This window comes from Trachypithecus francoisi, unplaced genomic scaffold, assembly GCF_009764315.1.
Source record: "Trachypithecus francoisi isolate TF-2019V2 unplaced genomic scaffold, Tfra_2.0 Lachesis_group16, whole genome shotgun sequence".
NCBI lineage: Eukaryota > Metazoa > Chordata > Mammalia > Primates > Cercopithecidae > Trachypithecus > Trachypithecus francoisi.
Genome location: NW_022681461.1, coordinates 9,543,801 through 9,564,619, shown reverse-complemented (window position 1 = coordinate 9,564,619; position 20,819 = coordinate 9,543,801). Strand labels below are relative to the sequence as shown.

General features: G+C 42.5%; 2 pseudogenes; one reads left to right on the top strand and one right to left on the bottom strand.

The window, feature by feature from the left end:
- The first annotated feature begins 672 nt into the window (after nt 1–672).
- LOC117098379 lies at nt 673–1,416 on the top strand (annotated as a pseudogene).
- Nucleotides 1,417–9,029: 7,613 nt separating this feature from the next.
- On the bottom strand, nt 9,030–12,720 carry LOC117099461 (annotated as a pseudogene).
- Nucleotides 12,721–20,819: the final 8,099 nt, after the last annotated feature.

The window sequence follows — 20,819 nt, the reverse complement described above, 5'->3', positions numbered from 1 at the left end:
CAACAGCACTATAACTCATGCCTGAGCCAAGCTTGTCTAACATGTATATTTTCTCTGTAAAGCACATCACAGCCTTTCTGCACTTAGGAACACTAGACAGCACTTTAGCAGTACACTTGGGGGCCATTTTTTAATATTTTATTTTATTTTATTTATTTTTGAGACGGAGTCTCACTCTATTGGCAGGCTGGAGTACAGTGGCGCGATCTCGGCTCACTGCAACCTCCGCCTCCCGGATTCAAGCAATTCTCCTGCCTCAGCCTCCCGAGTAGCTGGGATTACAGGTGAGCGCCACCACGCCTGGCTGATTTTTGTATTTTTAGAACAGACGGGGTTTCACCATGCTGGCCAGGATGGTCTCTATCCCCTCACCTCGTGATCCGCCCGCCTCGGCCTCCCAAAGTGCTGGGATTACAGGCGTGAGCCACCGGGCCCGGCCAACTTGGGGGCTCATTTTAAACAATTAAATCACTGACAGGCTCCACCCCGGGCGGCCCCAGACATGGGTTTCCCGCGGCAACACCCGCCGCACGCCCAGCGCAGGCGCTGCCCCGATCCCCCGGCTCCAGGGGGCAATGAGGGGCAGTGGAAGGGGCACTACTCCTCGGGCATTACTTAAGAAGCCAGACCGGGAGTCCCGCCCCCCTGCCGGCCGTCTCTCTCTCTCCCGCCCGGGCCCAAGTGGTTATCCGCCAGAGGGACAGTCGGCCCAGTATGTCAAGACCTCTGATCACTAGATCCCCTGCATCTCCGCTGAACAACCAAGGCATCCCTACACCGGCACAACTCACAAAATCCAATGCACCTGTCCACATTGATGTGGGCGGCCACAAGTACACCAGCAGCCTGGCCACCCTCCCCAAATACCCTGTAACCAGAATCGGAAGACTTTTTGATGGTACAGAGCCCATTGTTTTGGACAGTCTCAAACAGCACTATTTGTTGAAGCAGGACAGAGAAACGGGTCGTTTTTAAAGGCCCTGTGAGTGCCTTGTTGCGCGTGTGGCCCCAGACCTCAGAGAAAGGATTACACTAAGCGGTGACAAATCCCTGATAGAAGAAGTATTTCCAGAGATCGGCGACGTGATGTGTAACTCTGTCAATGCAGACTAGAATCACGACGCAACACATGTCGTCAGGTATTTCCAGAGATTGGCGACACGATGTGTAACTCTGTCAATGCAGACTAGAATCACGACCTAACAGACGTTGTCAGGTTTCCACTAAGTGGCTACTGTCACCTCATCTCAGTCCAGGTCCTCGAGAGGCTGCAGCAAAGAGCATTTGAAATCGTGGGCTCCTGTGGGGAAGGAGTGGGCTCCTCCTAGTTCAGCGAATGCGTCCTTTATAGGGAACTGAGGCGGACGTCCCCCCGTACCCTCCATCACCCAGAGAAAGCAAGAGCCTCTGGAGTAAACGGACATATTTCTTATGCAAAAAGGAAAACACATACAACTAATCGCTCAAACAACAACAAAAAAAGGACATTTATGTGCAGTTGGGACAGCAAACCAAGTCCTGGACCTAAACTTGAATAAAAGACACATTTATATCCAATAGAGACCACACCTGTATTCATATGGGAACAATTGGAATAGTGATATCCTCAAGGTGTTAAAAAAAATTATATATATATATAGTCAACAGATGGGAAATGAAAAAAAGAGAAAAAGGGTGCTAGCCGCAGTTGGTGGAGTGATGGCCATGAAGCGTCCTGGGCCTCCCGAGGCCTCTGACTAATAAACAAGCCATGAGCAGTCAGGACACAGTTTCCATTGCCAACAGCCATCCATTCTTTCTTTTTCCTTTGTCTTTCCTTTTCCTTTTTTTTTGTTTTTTGTTTTTTTTGAGACGGTGTCTCGCTCTGTTGCCCGGGCTGGAGTGCAGTGGCCGGATCTCAGCTCACTGCAAGCTCCGCCTCCTGGGTTTACGCCATTCTCCTGCCTCAGCCTCCCGAGTAGCTGGGACTACAGGCGCCCGCCACCTCGCCCGGCTAGTTTTTTGTATTTTTTTTTTTAGTAGAGACGGGGTTTCACCGTGTTAGCCAGGATGGTCTCGATCTCCTGACCTCATGATCCGCCCGCCTCGGCCTCCCAAAGTACTGGGATTACAGGCTTGAGCCACCGCACCCGGCCCTTTTTTTTTTTTTAAACAACAACAACAACAACAACAACACCTTGAATCAAGTTTCTTTCTATATGGAGGTTCCACATCTCTCTTTTGGCAGGGACCAGGCAAGACTTTAGAAAAACCCTCATGAGCACATTGCATTTGAAAGATATTAGACATGAAATGCTAAATGTACATAAGTTTGTACAGAAGTCACGCTTTTCTGTCCACCTCACAGATGTGAACTTTACTTTGTTTTAAAACTGATCAGTTTTGCCAAGGGGCCAGAATGATTCCTTGTTAGAATTGCTCCAGTTCAAGTCTGCTGCTTTCCTACAATTTTTCAAATTTTATAATGTATTAAATACGATAAACTGTTTAAAAAATATGGTCTGTGGGAAACACATGTGTAGAGATCAGGCTGGATTAAAATGAAATTTTTCTTTTAAAAAAATTACTGACAAAAAGCACAAAAATGTACAAAATGTGGCACTAAATAGATGGTGAGCAGGACACGGTTATAGTGCGGCAGTTGAAACGAGAGGCAGCACATTGCCTTGTTTGACCTCAGCTAAGAACCGTGCCTGCAGAAACACATTTTTTACCGCTCGCGCTTGTGAATGACTGAGGAGGCCTGACAATGATTGATTTGGGGGTTACAAACAAATTTCAGCGAGCAGGCAAATTTGGAAGTTTGGAACCTGCAAATAATGAGAGTATCTCATGAAGCCACTAGAGGATGTCCTTTTGCCCAAAAAGAGAATTCAGCCAAAAAGAAGAAATTTTGTGATATAGAAAACAGAAGATTCAACCCAGGAAGGATTGGAGTGGGTGGGAAAGGCGTCTTCAGAAAGAGAAAAGTGATAAAATACCTGATGCACCTGATTATACTGAGAAGATGGTGGAAAATTGTGCTTGGATTAATGATGATTATATATGTATTTAAAACCAAGTTAATAAACAATAGGCCAGGCATGGTGGCTCACGCCTGTAATCCCAGCACTTTGGGAGGCCAAGGTGGGTGGATCACCTGAGGTCTGGAGTTGAGACCAGCCTGACCAACATGGTGAAATCCCATCTCTACTAAAAATACAAAATTAGCTGGGTGTGGTGGCGCATGCTTGTAATCCCAGTTACTTGGGAGGCTGAGGCAGGAGAACTGCTTGAACCCAGGAGGCAGAGGTTGCAGTGAGCCAAGATGGCGCCATTGCACTCCAGCCTGGACAATAAGAGTGAAACTCCGTCTCAACAACAACAAAAAAAAAGGGGGGGGGGGGAATAAACAATAAAATGAACGCTATCTCTAGGGAAAACAAAAAGTTGGGGTAGAAAAGGAAAAACCAACATAGATAGGCTTTTGCAAAAATCTCAGTGACAGCAGACATGTCTATTTCTGTCATAACGTGAGTAGCGAGCACTGTTCTACCAGCACCAGGATGCGACCGTCTTGACAGCACGGGGAGAGGAGTGGGAAGGATGGAAGTCTGTGGTGGGGCTGGGAAGGCAACAGGGGATCTGCAAGTCCAAAATTTGAAGATGCGACAACATAAGCATGTTGTTTGCAGATACAGCAGGTAAATTCCCCCCAAGAAAAAGCATTCTGGGTTGGGGAAAAGCTGGGGTGGTGTGTAGGACACAGGGTGTAAGAGAATGCTGTACTTTGCTATAAGCATTCTTAGAATATCTCCTGATACATGTATATAATAACTTTCATAATAATAAAAATTGGGGGAAGAAGATGGGTTTTGAGTGATGGAAGAAAAATTGAAGTATCCAGATGATGTAGTATTCAGGGTTGTTAACAATGTCCTTGGAAAATTCCAGGCTTAGAGCCAATAAACACAAAGCCCAGAATGGGGCTCAGGCAGATTGCCCAGGAGGCTTCAGAGCAGCATGCAGGGTCGGTGGGCCACCATGCCTCTCTGTCACCCTATATGGAGCTGCTGGAGCAACAGCTTTGGACCCAAGTGATGGACACTCTGAAGAGAAAACAAAACCTTCCTGGGTGGGGAAGGAGAATCAAAATACAAGCCTAGAACTCCCCACTTTTAGAGCAGACCCCAAGCCAGGGTCCAAGCCCCCTGGATAAGGAGAGGAGTGGGAAATCAAACTCAGAAGGCAACCCCCTGCTCCCATGCCAGAGGACCACACAGTCTTTTCCACTCCCAGGTTGACCAGTGTAGGGTTTCTTCCATGACAATTACCATCAGACCACCAGGAGTTTCCCCATGGGCTGAGGAAACCCAATGTTTAATACAGACCCTCAACTACACACAGAAACAGAAAACCTGGAATCAATCATTTGAGGAAACAGAAGTAGCCCCAAAGAAAACAAAACTAGTACAGCAAAGAGGAAAGGATTTTCATCATAAGTATAATGAATATCCTGAGAATAGTTTAAGTAGATACTGCATTTTTTAAGTGTTATGAAAAAAAAATTAACTTATTGAAAATGTTACTGGATGGAAAGTCTTTTTTTTTTTTAATGTTTTAGATGGAGTCTCACTTTGTAGCTCAGACTGGAGTGCAGTGGCACGATCTTGGCTCACTGCAACCTCCGCCTCCCAGGTTCAAGCAATTCTCCTGCCTCAGCCTCCTGAGTAGCTGGGATTACAGGCACACACCGTCATGCCCAGCTAATTTTTGTATTTTCAGTAGATACAGGGTTTCACCATGTTGGCCAGGCTGGTCTCGAACTCCTGACCTCATGATCCACTCACCTCGGCCTCTCAAGTGCTGGGATTACAGGCGTGAGCCACCATGCCTGGCCACAGACGGAAAGTGTTGACTGTGAGTTGTCCAGCTTCTTGGCATGTTGAACAAAGAATTTAACAAAACACACAAAACAGAAAAAGAAGAAAGAAGCAATGAAAGTGCAGATTTACTGAAGCGAAAGTATGCTCCAGAGAGTGGTAGCACGCTGGAGCAAGTGGCTCAAGAGCCCAGATTACAATGTTCTTTAGGGTTTTTATTAAGCTAAAAGAATTTGGTAACACCCCCTAGGTGCCCTTTAGCGGCCTCTAATTGATTACACCCTTTGAAGGACTGGCCTACAGCCAATCAAAGGCTGAAGTGGAGATTTCACCTGTGACCAATCAGAGGCTGAAGTGAAGAGTTGGCCTGTAGCCAATCAGAGGCTGAAGTGGAGACTTCTGTCTGGTTATCACAGGAGTGAGGGTGTGGCCTGTAGGCTGCTTAACCTTGCCTAGAACTAGCTGCATCTGCTGTCCTTTTGCTTACGCCTTAACCCTTGGTTGCCCCAACTCCCTATTCTTCCACCTCAAAAATTAACAATGATTGCCAAAATAAAAATAGGCCAGTAGACGAGGCCAGTAAATGAGGCCAGTAGATGTGCGATAGTAAAATGGACAAAGCTGAAGATAAAATTTGTAAACTGAAAGATTAAGAAATTACCCCAGAATGCAATACAAACAAATAGGAGAGACAGGGGAGATAGATCCAGAAATTCCAGTGGCCATCTAACAGGAATTCTAGAAGGAAAACATAACCTTCATAATTTGGGCAGGGAGGGAGTACTTTCTAAGAATGTTACAAAATCCAAAATAAAAGATTGTCAAATGTGACATTATGAAAGTCAAAATGTTGGTACTGCAAAAAAGAAATGAGCAAAACTAAAACATAAGTGACAGTCTTGGAGAAAATATTTGCATCATTCATAACATGTGAAAACTTAATGTCAAAAATACAGAGAGAATTTCTGCAAATTTGCTGAAAAAGAGAGGGAAGGAGTAGAAAAATGCACAAAGAAAATGATGTGAGAGAACAAGGAAAGGTTACTGGCTGGATTTCAATGGAGGTCAGTGGCTGGGCCTGAGGTGTAGGTTCCTCCATGAGGACAGGGTCTGGTGTGGTGTGAATCTCCCACGGGTGCTGAAGGAGGGAGCACCAGCCTGTCCAGTAGTGGACAGAGAGGAAGAGAGAGGGGCCAGGCTTGAAAGCAATAAGCAGTCAGACCTCCAAAATGGCTTTATTACAGTTCTAATGCCAGAAATTTAATTTTTTCTCAAACCTCAAAATAATCTCTCCTCAGCAAAGTAAATAAATGACATCATTGGGATGTTTTGAAAATCATATTCAAAAGCCACCATAATGCAGTAGTAAATACTTTCCAGAACAAAAGGCAGCCAATGCGGATTATTAGGAGCTCAACCATCATTATCTCACACCCCAAAACAGCCAACCTTCCAGCCTTTAGTGCACTTACTAACTGGAGTCGGACAGAGGCCCCAAAGTCAAAGACATAGCCTTTAGTAAAAAATAAGAAAGCTCTTTGAATTTATGAGTCCATGTGCCATAAGAACACCCAGAATGTTCTGACAGAGCCTTCAAACTCCTGTTGCCATCGTCACAGTCTATTCTTGTGGGTTACGCTCTAATTTAGTAACTGGGGAGACATCTCCCCGCATGGCTGCCACTCAGAGAGCTGGGTTTAGACTCATCACTCCTTTCTTTGACATTAAACAAGGGTCGTCATTTATTTAAGAAGTTGCATTTCAGACTTTTGTGTATGGTAGAGTAAAGATGTTTGCGCACCCATATGCCCTTGATAATTAATGATGAGCTAGGAGAATGGGAGAGAAAAGAAGAAGAAGGAGACAGAAACACAGACTTTTTAAACGAAACCAGATACCTGTTCATTGCACACGAACATTTGAGGACTGGGAACTGCCTTAGCAGAATGTGTGGCATGAAAACTAGATGCCTACCAAGGACTGATTCATCCTGCAGAACTTGAAAATGCTCGGGGATTGAAGACATGGGTACCCTGAAGGCAGACATAAGGTGTGGACCAGAACATGGTGGGAGATATAAAAGTCTGCATAAAAACAACCAGGAAGCCTGGACCAGCAGCTGGCTACGCATACATGAATGAGCCGAGGCTGGCTGACACCAGCCAAGGTGCAGAGCAGAGTCTATCCTAAATTGCTGACCCACAGGATGGTAAGCTAACTAAGTGTGTTTCTTTATTTTTATTTATTATTATTATTATTATTGAGATGAAGTTTTGCTTTTGTCACCCAGACTGAAGTGCAATGGCATGATCTCGGTTCACTGCAACCTCCACTTCCTAAGTTCAAGCGATTCTCCTGCCTCAGCCTCCTGAGTAGCTGGTATTACAGGAACCCGCCACCATGCCCAGCTAATTTTTTGTGTTTTTGGTAGAGACAGGGTTTCACCATGTTGGCCAGGCTGGTGTCAAACTGCTGACCTCAGGTGATCCATCCACCTCAGCCTCCCAAAGTGCTGGGATTACAGGCATGAGCCACTGTGTCCGGCCTCCCTCTCCAGACTCTATTTTCCCTCTGCCACCTAGATACCAGGAGAATTGCTTGAACCCGGGAGGTGGAGGTTCAAGTGAGCTGAGATTGCACCACAGCACTCCAGCCTGGGTGACAGAGTGAGACGCCATCTTAACATAACATAACATAACATAAAATACTGTTGGAAGCTATTAAGTGCAATAGTTATGAAAGTAGAAATGTTGAGTAGAACACACTATTAAAGCTATGAATATGAAAAAAAAGAGCTTTGAATTGTTTTGTATGTTCTCTAACTGATCTATTTCTTTGGATAATCTAGTAATTTCTTCTTCCAGGTATCTTTGAGTAACAACAACTTGTTGCCACTGGCAAGCAAAAGTGATAGCCATTTCTTGTTGTACTTTGTGGCTGCAGTTTGCACTCCTGAAGCTAGCAAACATCTGAAGTTTCTCAGATGTGTAGTTCACAAACCGCTGTTTAAAGCGTCTTTCCTTGGCACAGGTGCTCCAGGACAGCCTTTCATAAAGATACCAAATTCCATCCATACATAATGAAACATATATGAATTGCCAGCCTACAGTTTTCCAAATTACTCCTCCAACAGTGATGCCCATAGAAATCCTAGATGTAAGAGAAGCTAATCCTGTTATGAAGGTAACCATGAGTTCTGTGTGTGATGCATTATCTGGTGTTGCTGGGTTGATGGAAGCAGTGGGAGTACAGGCTAAAGAACTAGGGAAACTTAGGCTCTGACAATCCCAGGAGCGCCCTCTGAGCATTTGTAGGAATCAATGCACAAGTGAAGACCAGCCCAGGGAAAAATGGAATACACTGTCCTCTTGAAAATCCGGTCATAACTTGTGGCAATAGAGGTCATAACTGAGATCAAATTTCTTGCAAGAGATCAGTGTATGCAGTTTATTCTATATGTCAGCTGAAAATAATGGTTTCAAATGTTTAATAATTTCTTGCTTGGATTAAACATTGAGGCATTGTCTTCACTGGTGCATCAATCAACCATATTTCTTCTGATACCATCTTCTAAGTGCTAATTTAAGTCACTTTTATATACTTTCAATCCACTTAGAGTAGGATGAAACTCTGAACAAAATCCATCAACCAAAACAGTCAACAAATCTCATCTGTCCTTGCACGTGAAACCTTGTTTGCCACTTCCTTGGTAACCTCCCTGATTTTTTTTTTTTGAGATGGAGTCTCGCTCTGTCACCCAGGCTGGAGTGCAGTGGCGCGATCTCAGCTCACTGCAACCTCTGCTTTGCCACCAAGCCCGACAAATTGTTGTTTTTTTTTTTTTTTTTTTTTGAGATGGAGTCTCACTCTGCTGCCCAGGCTGGAGTGCAGTGGCCGGATCTCAGCTCACTGCAAGCTCCGCCTCCCGTGTTCACACCACTCTCCTGCCTCAGCCTCCCGAGTAGCTGGGACTACAGGCACCCACTACCTCGTCCGGCTAGTTTTTTGTATTTTTTAGTAGAGATGGGGTTTCACAGTGTTAGCCAGGATGGTCTTGATCTCCTGACCTCGTGATCCGCCCGTCTCGGCCTCCCAAAGTGCTGGGATTACAGGCTTGAGCCACCGCACCCGGCCAATTGTTGTATTTTTAGTAGAGACGGGGTTTCATCATGTTGGCCAGGCTCGTCTTGAACTCCTTACCTCGTGATCCACCTGCCTCAGCCTCCCACCACGCCCGGCCTTCCTGATTTTTTTCTTAACATCTAGTGTTAAAAGGTTCATCTAGTTTGGGATAAAGTTCAGTCTACCAATTTGTTCTTCCCGCTCTTCCTTTGAATAAGCTCTTCTCTGTCGCTGCCACGTTTATTGAATCTATTGTGTTTTTCACAATATCTAGTCTTGGCTTAGCTCCAATAGTGTGCTGTTTGAACCTTGTTTTCACTGCTGATTGTGAGATACACTCCTCAAAGATTTGTTAAAATTCTGAAACTCCTGTAATCTTGCCTGAAATCCTTTCCCAAGTACTTCACTGCCTCTGGCATCCCCTGTGGTTTGTGCTGTCTAGCACTAAGAACTTCCTTTGCTGAAATGAAGAATATATGATTCTGTGCTTCTAAAGGATCCACAACTTTAACCTCCTCCACAAATAAATGCAAGCACCTTTCCATGTGCTGTCTGCATACATCTTCCTTATATTCTGGCTCTGATGAAGAGACAACCCAGTGATTATTCAGAGTTAAATTATTAGGCTTGGAAAGCTGCTTTTACCTTGTGAAAAAAATGTTTTTCTGTGTTCATTAGTGTTGATTCAGAGTTTACAAACAAAATGATGACATGAGCATCTAAGCAACATTCATCAATCCAGGTATCCAGCTCTGTAGTGACATCTGTGCCTGGACTGTCTACTAAAACTATCTCACCTTTCAAGAGGACACACTTCGTCTTTGGCCAAAACACATGTGTACGACAGCCAGCATCCAAGTCTTTGTCCATCTGAAGGGCTGATGAACTGTCTTTACGCTCTTTTTTCATCTTATCCCTTAGTCATAAGATAGGTTTTATCTCCATTGGTCCCTTAAACACTTAGGAAGCAATTGGTTGTATGGTCAATCCCACTAGGGAGAGCTTTATCCCACAATATTGCATTGATAACAGAGCTTGTCCTGCCAAAATGTGCCACCTTCATTTGTCTCTGAGATAGCACCTTACCAATGATAGAAAGCTTGTTTTTATATTCTTGTATTTCTACTTGATTATCTTCAGTAGCTCAGTCAAGTTCTAGATTCTTATATGTTGCTCTTTTTATTCCACCCGGATTGGATCTTCAGATCTTGAGCTGAGAAGGGAGATTCACATACTTCAGCAATATGTGATCCTCAATAACAAACTCCAGTAACTGGTCAAAGATTGCAGTAATTGCCTTCTTATCCAGCACAAAGTGCTTCGGTGGAAAAGTTCCCAAGCTGCCCCATCTTTCCAAGAGATCACTCTGTTAGTTTTTTTTTAATCTTTTTTTCTCTTGGTGTTTCATTTTAGATAGCATCTTATTAGTACTGTCTTTTAGGTCACTGATATTTTCTTCTAAAATTTCTGTTCTGCTGCAATTCTCATCTAATATATTTTTCACCTCAGTTTTTGAAGTTTTCATCTCTAGAAGTTTGATTTGGATCTTCCATGTCACTACTTAGCATTTTTAATCTTTTCTCCAGCTTCTTAAACATATGAAATTTGATCAGAATGGCTGTTTTAAAGTCCTTGCCTATTCTATCATTTGTGTCATTTTGGAGCTGGTTTTGATTCACTGATTTTTCTTCTCATTATGGACTGTATTTTCCTGCTTCTATGAATGTCTGGCAATTTTTCTTTGAATGGTAGATATTGATGATTTATTTCATAGGTTGTTGACTATTTTTGTACTCCTATAAATAGTTCTGAGCTCTGTTCTGAGATGTAGTTAAGGTACTTTGAAAGAGTTTGATCATTTCTGGGCTTGCTTTTAAGATTTGCTCATTAGAAGCAGATCTGAATTTATTCTAGGATTAATTTTTCTCCACTACAGTGGCAAGGCGGTTCTTAGTACATTAACTGATGCTCTCTGAATTACAAGGTTTTCCATTCTGCTTTTTGGGAACAGGTGCTATTTTTGGCCTTGTGTGTTCTTTGAAGTACTGTTCTCTTCAATCTTTTGGATCATTCTTCCCCCATCCTCAAAGCGTTTCCTCACACATATGTACGGATCAGTGCTCTGCTCAAGATCCCATGGAACTCTCTGCAGGTCTCCAGGGTTCTTCCTCTGTGCAGCTCTCTTCTCTTCAGAACTCTTGCTCTCTTGACTTCCCCAATTCCCAGCTCTGTCTCAACTCAGGAAGACCACCATGCTCCACCTGGATGCCCCTCCCTGCGCCATGGCCTGAAAGCTTTCTCAGAGCCATAAGGTGGGCAATCTTAGGGCTCACTTTGACTCAGGGCAGCTGAGCCCCCAAATTGGAGTCTTACCCCAGGAAGGTTCTTGGCTTTACCCACGAAGGAATTCAAGGGTGTGCCAGGAGTATTAGACAGCAATCTTTTATTGAACCAGAACTGTCCTCACAGAGCAGGGCTAACTCACAGGCAGTACCCCAAAGCATCTCTTGTGGGCTGTTGGCTACCTGTATTTTTACCTACTTTTACCCACTTTTAATTATATGCAAAATTAAGGGATGAATTAATGCAAATTAAGGGGCAGGTCATTCAGAACTTTCTAGAAAGGGGGGGCAACTTCCTGGTCATTGCCACAAAAAGAGGTGGTAACTTCTGGTCATTGCCATGACATTTGTAAACTGTCTTGGTGCTGATGAGAGTATCTTATACTAACGAGCACTGGGAGCAACTAGAAGCTGCCTTTGAGCCACCTGTTGGTTTTTGCCAGTTTCTTCACTGCGTCCTGTTTTGACCAGATCCTGACTTAGTCAGCAGGGTTGTGACTGGAAAGCAAGTCCTCCCAGCCTCCTTCTCAACTGCACGTTTCTGATGCTTCTTAGAGATCACTGTCCTTTGTTGTCTGATGTCCCTGCCATGTTGTTCTTTCATGATTTATTTTGGTTGTTTCAAGCAGGAGATTGTTACTCCATTTCAACCAAATTTAAAGCCCTCTAAAATCTCTTTCATTTTACACTGTGTTCTCCAGATAAAATTCCTTTGACTTTCTGCAGTCTTTCTTTGAATAGTAAACCTAAAAATATACTTATTTTTGGATGTTTAAAAGATTTCTCTAGTTATTATGGTGCAAGTTCATTTTTATATTTCAATATCAGGCTTTCATTTTAATAGCAATATTATTGTCTACCTTATACTTACTCATATTACAACTTCTCTCAAAATGCTCTTTGAAGCCATTTCTAAAGTTGAATCAGGAAATTATCTAGCAAAGGCCAAGAATTAGGATTATGGCTCTATTACAATAATACAGTGTCACTACCACACTTCTTTATAAGGCAAAAATGTTATCCATATTGTGACTGAAATTCCCATAGTAGTGTCTTCAAAAAGTAATGAGTACTTTAGTATTTTTTAAATTTACACAAGAAATTTTTTTAAAGTATCATCATTGTTTTCCAGGTTTCCTTGAAGTCCTAACAAATATAAGAACGTTTCCCATTATTCTACCTGTGTATACTCATATTCCCACTATTTTCCTCCCTTATAGAAATGGCATATTGTCTTTAAATGTTCTCTTTTTTCTTTCATTATTAAAGTACTAGTAATGATATTCAAAGATTTCCATGACTGAACCTCTACTGGCTGTTTCACACTTTCTGCTTCACCCAAATGGAGGATTCTAAGGCCCCCTCACAGGACACTTAACTGTGTCCACCTCCATCTTCTGTTATCCTCCTGAGATGAACCTCCTGCCACCTTCCAATGTGCGCCATCCAATTCCACCCTTCCGTAAGGAGCCAGCCCCAGTACCAAATCCAGGAAGCCTTTTCAAGATTTCCCTCCACCTCAACTCAACTTTCCCTCTTGGAAATTCCACTGTATTTTGTTTAAACTTGATTTTAACTTTGTTTTAGAGTCTTTTGTTTATATTTCTTACACTGCTAGATCAGTGATTCTCAAAGTTTAGTGTGCATCAAAATCACCCAAGGAGCTTGTTAAGACTTTGCTGAGCCCTACTCCCAGAGTCTCTGGGGCCCAATAATTTCTAGCATGCTCTCAGCTGATGCAGATCCTGCTGGTCCAAGGAAAACACTTTTCACAACCCCATGGTCTAGACCCCTTGAAAGTAGTGTCCATGTCTCATGCATCTTAATTCCAGAAAGTATCCAACAAAGTGACTTGCAAAGCGCTGTTCAATAGGATAGCTTTATTAGTACTGAATTTCTGGACTTCGAAGATGTATTTTAGAAAATGTCATATGTATTGGCTGGGCGCCATGGCTCATGCCTGTAATTCCAACACTTTGGGAGGCCGAGGCAAGTGGATCACGAGGTCAGGAGATCGAGACCATCCTGGCTAACACGGGGAAATCCCGTCTCTACTAAAAATACAAAAAAATTAACCTGGCGTTGTGGCAGGCACCTGTAGTTCCAGCTACTTGGGAGGCTGAGGCAGGAGAATGGCGTGAACCCGGGAGGTGGAGTTTGCAGTGAGCCGAGATCGTGCCACTGCACTCCAGCCTGGGAGACAGAGCGAGACTCCGTCTCAAAAAAAAAAAGAAAAAAAGAAAATGTCATATGTACGAATGTAATAAAAAAAAGTCACAGTTACAATGAAAAACCCAAAAGAATTTTTAAAAGAGCATAGGATCTGTTTATAAGTTTGCATGCTTCATCAGTGAATAAAGCAATGTGGATTGGGGTGAGGCAGGCGCAGTGTCTCACTCCTGTAATCCCAGCACTTTGGGATGCCAAGGCGGCTGGATCACCTGAGGTCAGGAGTTCGAGACCAGCCTGGCCAACATGGTGAAACCCTGTCTCTACTCACAATACAAAAATTAGCTGGGTGTGATGGCACATGCCTATAATCCCAGCTACTCAGGAGGCTGAGGTACGAGAATCGGTTGAACGCGGGAGGCGGAGGTTGCAGTGACTCGAGATTGCGCCACTGCCTAGGCAACAGAGTGAGACTCTGTCTCAAAAAAAAAAAAAAAAGCCAAGAGGGGAAAGTATGAAGCTGGGTGATTTCCAATATCATATGTACCAAAGATTCTGGTTAATTATTCCAGTTTTGCACAAAGAAAAGGTTTTTTTGTTCTTACCATTGCATAGTTCTAGTGATTAGTAGGTTCAGTATGACTGCTTTGTTAATTATTACTTGGGAAAAATCAATAGAAAATCTGATGTTAAAAAACATCAGATACAAAAGTTAAAGCTAAATAAAAGACAGCCATGCGTAGGGCAGTGGAGATGTGCAGAACTCTGAGGATGAGGTTGTCTGGGTGTGAGTCCTGGCTGCATCTTGACGCCTGTGTGCACTTGGGTGCTCTCCTCTGCAGAGGAGCTCTAAAAATAATCATGCATGCTTCCAAGGGTAAAGTCCTCACAACAGTGCCTGGCATATAGCATTAGTTAAAAATAAACTAGCAGAGAGTCTGCTTAGGTTAGTCTATGCTTTCAGTGACCATATTTTTCCAACTAAAATTAGAACAAGAGTGATATTTGGGCCACTTATGGGAATAAAAGGTTATCAAAATAATCCTCTGATTCCTCAGATATTTCTAGAGTTTATAGAATCCAAAGGCAGTATATAGAAAAAAATGTTTAGACACTCCAGATTGTCCAGTATCCATATTTGTATATTCTCAGCCTCCATCTTCCATTTTCCCCAAATATCGTATATCTCCAGGGAAAGGAAACCAGAGCATTCTCCTCCCAAATTGAGAGTAGGCAGGAATAACTCACATCTTCATCAGTTTTTCCAGTCTTTATGTGAGTAGATTAATCTAGAATGGAAAGGATTTCATGGTAACGATTGTAGGGAAGTTTAGATGCTATTTTCCCCAGAAGGTTTGATCATTTTAGTTTGTAAAACAAATAGATTAACAGAAAAGAAAAATAGCTTACTGGCCGGGCATGGTGGCTCATACCTGTAATCCCAGTACTTTGGGAGGCCAAGGCAGGTGGATCACTTGAGGTCAGGAGTTCAAGACCACCCCAGCCAACATGGTGAAATCCTGTCTCTACTAAAAATACAAAAATTAGCTGGGCCTGGCAGTGCACACCTGTAACCCCAGCTACTCGGGAGGCTGTGGCGGGAGAATCACTTGAACCCAGGAGGCGGAGGTTGCAGTGAGCCAAGATCTTACCACTGCACTCCAGCCTGGGTGACAGAGTGAGACTCTGTCTCAAAAAAAAACACAAATTTTAGAAACATGTGTATGAGCTTGGGAGTCATACAAAATATAAAAACTCAGGCCAGGCGTGGTGGCTCACTCCTGTAATCCCACTACTTTGGGAGGCCAAGGCAGGTGGATCACCTGAGGTCAGGAGTTCTGGACGAGTCTAGCCAACATGGTGAAATGCCATCTCTACTGAAAACACAAAAATGAACTGGGTGTGATGGTGGGCACCTATAATCCCAGCTACTCAGGATGCTGAGGCAGGAGAATTGCTTGAACCTGGGAGGCAGAGGTTGCAGTGAGCCAAGATCACGCCATTGCACTCTAGCCTGGGTGACAAGAGCAAAACTCCATCTCAAAAAAAATAAAAATAAATAAAAATAAAAACTGAAAGAAATCGCCAGATGGTTGACACTTTTCTACCATCTTGTAGTTACAGAAAGAATGGGGCTCAGAGCATGGCCAACATCAGGTTATGGCAGTAAGACAGGTTATGGAGAGAGAGAAGAAGAGGCCTGGCTGGCAAAGGGGGTCCTGTTATGTAGATGATGTAACCTCACAGGTTGCAGCTCTTGGAGAGAATACGTGGTAAGAGTTTCCTTCAGACCTTTAAAGATGTTGGACTCTCAGTTAATCTTTTCTAGATCTGAATAAGAGAAGGCCTCAGAGGAGGTCTGGCTGCACCGTGCAGATTCTGCACAGATGCAAAGCTCCCCAGGAAAGACAGCTTTTCGGGGCTACTTCTGTTTGCAAGCCCTCTGAACAGCTATCTCAAAATACGTCAAAGAAGGATATTTTGGAGTGAAATATTTTGATTTCCTTCACGATCCTCCCTGGAACCCATGATAATCCACATCCTGGCCCTGAAGTTTAGGGTGGTAGGTAATGTATATAAACAGAATAAACCAAAGGACACCCAGAAAACAAGCAGGTAATTTCTCAGCAACTTTACTACTCTTATAATGGGTTAATAATTCTATGGAGAGCCCTGGAATTTACTATAAGTCTCTGCCTTTGTTTCTTATAGAAGCAAATGGAGTTACCAGTAAGGGACTAATAAATTCCAAAAATAACTTAAAGATTGCGTTTATCCATGAGAAACATACCTCAATAACATGTATGGGGCCAAGGGAGGGCTTTCCGTTTGACCCTCTCTGAAGTTTCACTGAAAAATTAACTTGCAAAAGGCAGATTAATAGGAGAAAAGCCATACAAATTCATTTAACATGTATACACTGGGAGCCTTCTGAATGAAGACCCAAATTCCCAGTGAGGTACAGAAGCTTATATACCATTCTGAGGTTAGGAGACAGGAATAACAAGAGTGGTCACAGGAGAATAGAAAATTCCAGGCAGTGGTTTCACATGGCTAGCAAAAGGAAACTGTAGAAATAGCTTCAGAAACTATGGGCTGATAAGACCCTGAAAAACCAGGGTGTGCTCTAAGCTGGGTGAGACTAACTGGACCCACTGTGGCACTGGATTTGACCTAGGTTTCACCTAGAACCTCATGATACGCTGATTAACATACAACTCACACACCCACACAGCACCATGACAGTTCCAGGAACATCCATATTTGGTGTGAAAATGAGTAGCACTACAGTTCCAGAACATCTCCACCTTTTTCCAGGAATCTTCATGAATATTCCACCCCTTAAAGAAACCCCTAAAAAGGCAGCCGCTCCAAACCCTTTTGCATGTGACTCTCTCTTGAGTACACCCGCGCTCCCCTTTCTTGAGTGTGTACTTTTCACTTTGCAATACATTTCCATACTTGGACTATTTTCTGACTCAGCCTTGAATTTATTCTCACTGGGGTGGAAGTCCCACAAGCAACTGGGGACCTCCCGCAGTCCACTGATGTCAGTTACAGAAAGAATGGGAGCTTAGATCCTGTTAAAACAGGTTATGGGAGTGGAGAGAAGAATTCCATTGAAGGGCAATAAATGATTACTAGAAAGAATGACTGGATGGGAAACAGAAATTAACTTGTAAATAGTTCTCTTTGGAATTTAAATGATCCTTGGAGCTAGTTATTATCTTGAAAAGGGTCTGTTCGGATGTAGTTACATTTTTGGGTCTTCTTTTCTGTAATGGATATGGAGATAACAGGGAAGACAGCAAGAATAATTGTTCTCCTTGGTGGGTTAGCCCTACCTGTATGTATAGATACGAGAACACCAGTGCTTAAAGGTCTCTAAGGGTTTTTAATTAAAATACTCATTATACCAGGGACCTGTATTTTGGAGTGAAATACATTGATTTCCTTCAAACACAACCAAAGGCAGAGATAGTCCCAAATTATTGATGAGAAGATTAAGTAAAATGGGCAGAAGAGAAAAAGATTCTATGTCTATAATACTGCTACCCTTCCATTACTTCTCACATCTGGCAGAATTAAGATATTTCCCAAGACTGAGACACTCATGGAAGGCAGCCAGCCCTCCCCACAAATCTTCGTAAGCTCACTGCAGCTTTTCTGTTGCTGCACACAGGTACATTCTCTCCCCCGCTTCCTTTTTTTCCTTCCTTCTTTCTTTCTTTCCTTCTTTCCTTCCTTCCTTCCTTCCTTCGTTCCTTCCTTCCTTCCTCTCTCCCTCCCTCCCTTCTACTTTCCTTTCTTTGCTGAGTCAAACTCAGTTCTGTGTTATTTCTACAAACATTTTGTTATAAATATTTTCAAGCATACACAAAAATAAAGGAACTATATAATGAATCTTCACGTATTTATTACCCAGCTTCAAGTATTATAAACATTTTGCCAATCTTGTTTTATCTACTCTCCACCTCTTCCTCTCCTCACCACTCAGTGTTTCTCTGGATCATTTTAAGACAAATTCCAGGTTTTCAGTAAAAAAAACCTAATCACAACACATTATCATACTTCCTCAAATTAATATTTCTTGATTTCATCTAATATCCAGTTTGTTTTAAAATTTTCTCAAAAATAACTTTATGCAGTTGCTGTGTTCAAATAGGCTCTATGCAAAGTCTACATCGTGCATTTGGTAAATCTCTTAAGCTCTCTCAATATGTGATACTTCCCCTTCTTCTTTCTGGCTTTCAGGCCATATGTTTGGTCTGCTCAGTTTTCCACAGTCTGGATCTTGATGAATTGCATTCTTATGGTGTAACTAATACATTCTTTTGCTTCCTGTATTTCCTGTAAGCTGATGTTTACACTTAGATGTTTTGCACTGATGTTTACACTACGCTTGTTTAGACTCAGGTTTGAATTTTTTTTAGCATGAAAGTTCCAGTTGCACTGCAGAATGTCTGGTGATCCCAGGTGTCGTAGTTTTGAGGTTGATCCGTTAAAAAGGAGCTGTTTGGGAGGCAAAGGGCACATGTTAGTCGCTTCTGCATGCCCATTGCCAAGCACAGCATTGCGCCTAGAGCAAGCCCTGGCAGTGCTTACTGAGTTGAAGCAGTTGATGAAACCCAGATTTGCGGGACTTCAGATATAAATCTGCTATTCTCAGCTCATGCCTAAACTTTATTAATTCACATCTGTATGTTGTAAAAGTTCTATTTTACGACCTTAGCCAGTTTTGACCAGTTCACCTTGGCTGCAGTTCTTTCTGTTTCATCTTTTTCTCATAAATAGTGTCAACCTTAAATAATGAGATTCAGAAAATATGACTAAGGATAGAGTTTATTCGAGTGCAAAGTTTGAGGATGGTCACTCAAGAAGCGTCAGCTCCAAATGAATATGGCCAGCATTCCCAAGTGGAGAAGTTAAGGTTTCACTTTTACAGACAGAGACAAAGACATTTTCAGAGGATTACAACATTTTCCACAGGAGATCAGTGCATACATTAAAGCAATTTGATTGGTCACAGATTGCTATGTGCCAAGGAAGATTACTTTATGACTCAATGAGGAGGGGTGGTGATCTGAGGGAGTCTTCTCTCTGGTGGTGTTTGGTCTTCTTAATCATTCACAGAGGGGAAAAAAAGCGGAAGTTGCAGCTGCATGCCACGTGACTCAGGCTGCATAGCCACATTTGTCACAAGGCTCAGAATAACTTAAAGTTCCAATGACTTGAAGTTTGAATTATTTAATTTCACAATAAAAATTAAAACAAAGATTTTAACGTTTCTTAATAAGAAGCCATCTTCATGCAAATTGTGAAATTTTTAAATTAAATCTATTTTTAAAGTTAGTAATTTACTCAAACGTTGTTTAGATACTGTTTTAGAAACTGGAATCTTGAGTGTCTATGCCTGTCATCTTTCATGATGAATGGTCCCTATTTATTTGCAAAACTTGCCAATCTGCCAAAGCGTTATTTGCTGGGAAGTTAGCATGTCTGGGAAAGTAACACTTTCTTTTTGCTTTAGTAATGTATAAATATTTTAAAAATAGGCTATACATATTTTTAGGAAAATATTCTTAGCAAACCCAAGATTGGAATCTATGAGTTCATTTTTCCCCTATTTTTCTACACCTTTAAAAAAAATTCCCCTTTGGAGATTGAAACAGGAGAAAGGGCAGGGCCCAATATCACACAGGGACAGGAGTTGAACCTGGGAGAGTCTCATATTCAGGACCCAGACTGGGTGCAGGGCTGGCTGTTAGGAGTTAGAATGCCTCTGCATCAGTCACAGGTGGAAATAGGTGCATTCATGTGAACATGGCTGCATCACCTTCATCCACAGGATATCCTGAGCCCGTCATTAACTAGCGATCTGGTTAGGATCTATGTACCCTGTGGGTCAATGTGAAATTACTTTCTAAAGAGACAACACAGCTGAGGGAGCCCACAAAGTAAAATTCCCACAGAAGATAAACTCACATGTAAGAATTGCAGAAAACATAAGAGAATGTCTAGTGTCGTGACAATAGTAAAACTGGGTCTGCTGCATACAGACGGTATAATTGTAGGCGTGTAATTCACACTGATCACAGTTGCACACTCAAACACACACCCCATGCAAAACCTTACGGTAGGAATTCTAAAGCGACCTGATAAAAATATTGAATCCTCAAACTGATAAAGTAGAGAATGACATTTGTGGAACAAAAACATTCGAAATTTTAAAATGCCATTATGGCAAGGGAACAGATGAGTATTTTTAAAAAATCAGATCTCTGGCCGGGAGTGGTGGCTCACGTCTGTAATCCCAGCACTTTGGAAGGCTGAGGCAGGCAGATCACTTGGGGTCAGGAGTTTGAGACCAGCCTGGCTAACATGGTGAAACCCCATCTCTACTAAAAATGCAAACATTAGCTGGGCATGGTGGCACGTGCCTGTAATCCCAGCTACTCAGGAGACTGAGGCAGGAGAATCACTTGAACCCAGGAGGCAGAGGTTGGAGTGAGCCAAGATCATGCCATTGCACTCCAGCCTGGGCAACAAGAGTGAAATTCCATCTCAGAGAAGAAAAAAAAAAAAAACCCAGATCTCTTGATAATTTAAAATCTAGAGGACATATCCAGGAGCAAAATAATTAGCAAATTTAAAAAGAAAACTGAGAAAGTCTCCTAGTACAGAGTAGAGATGGAAATTAGAAAAAAAATAGTGAAGAGACATGATATAAATTTAAAGAGATGTCAACATGGTGAAACCCCATCTCTACTAAAAATACACAATTTTAGTATTTTAGCTGGAATAAAATTTAGCTGGGCGTGGT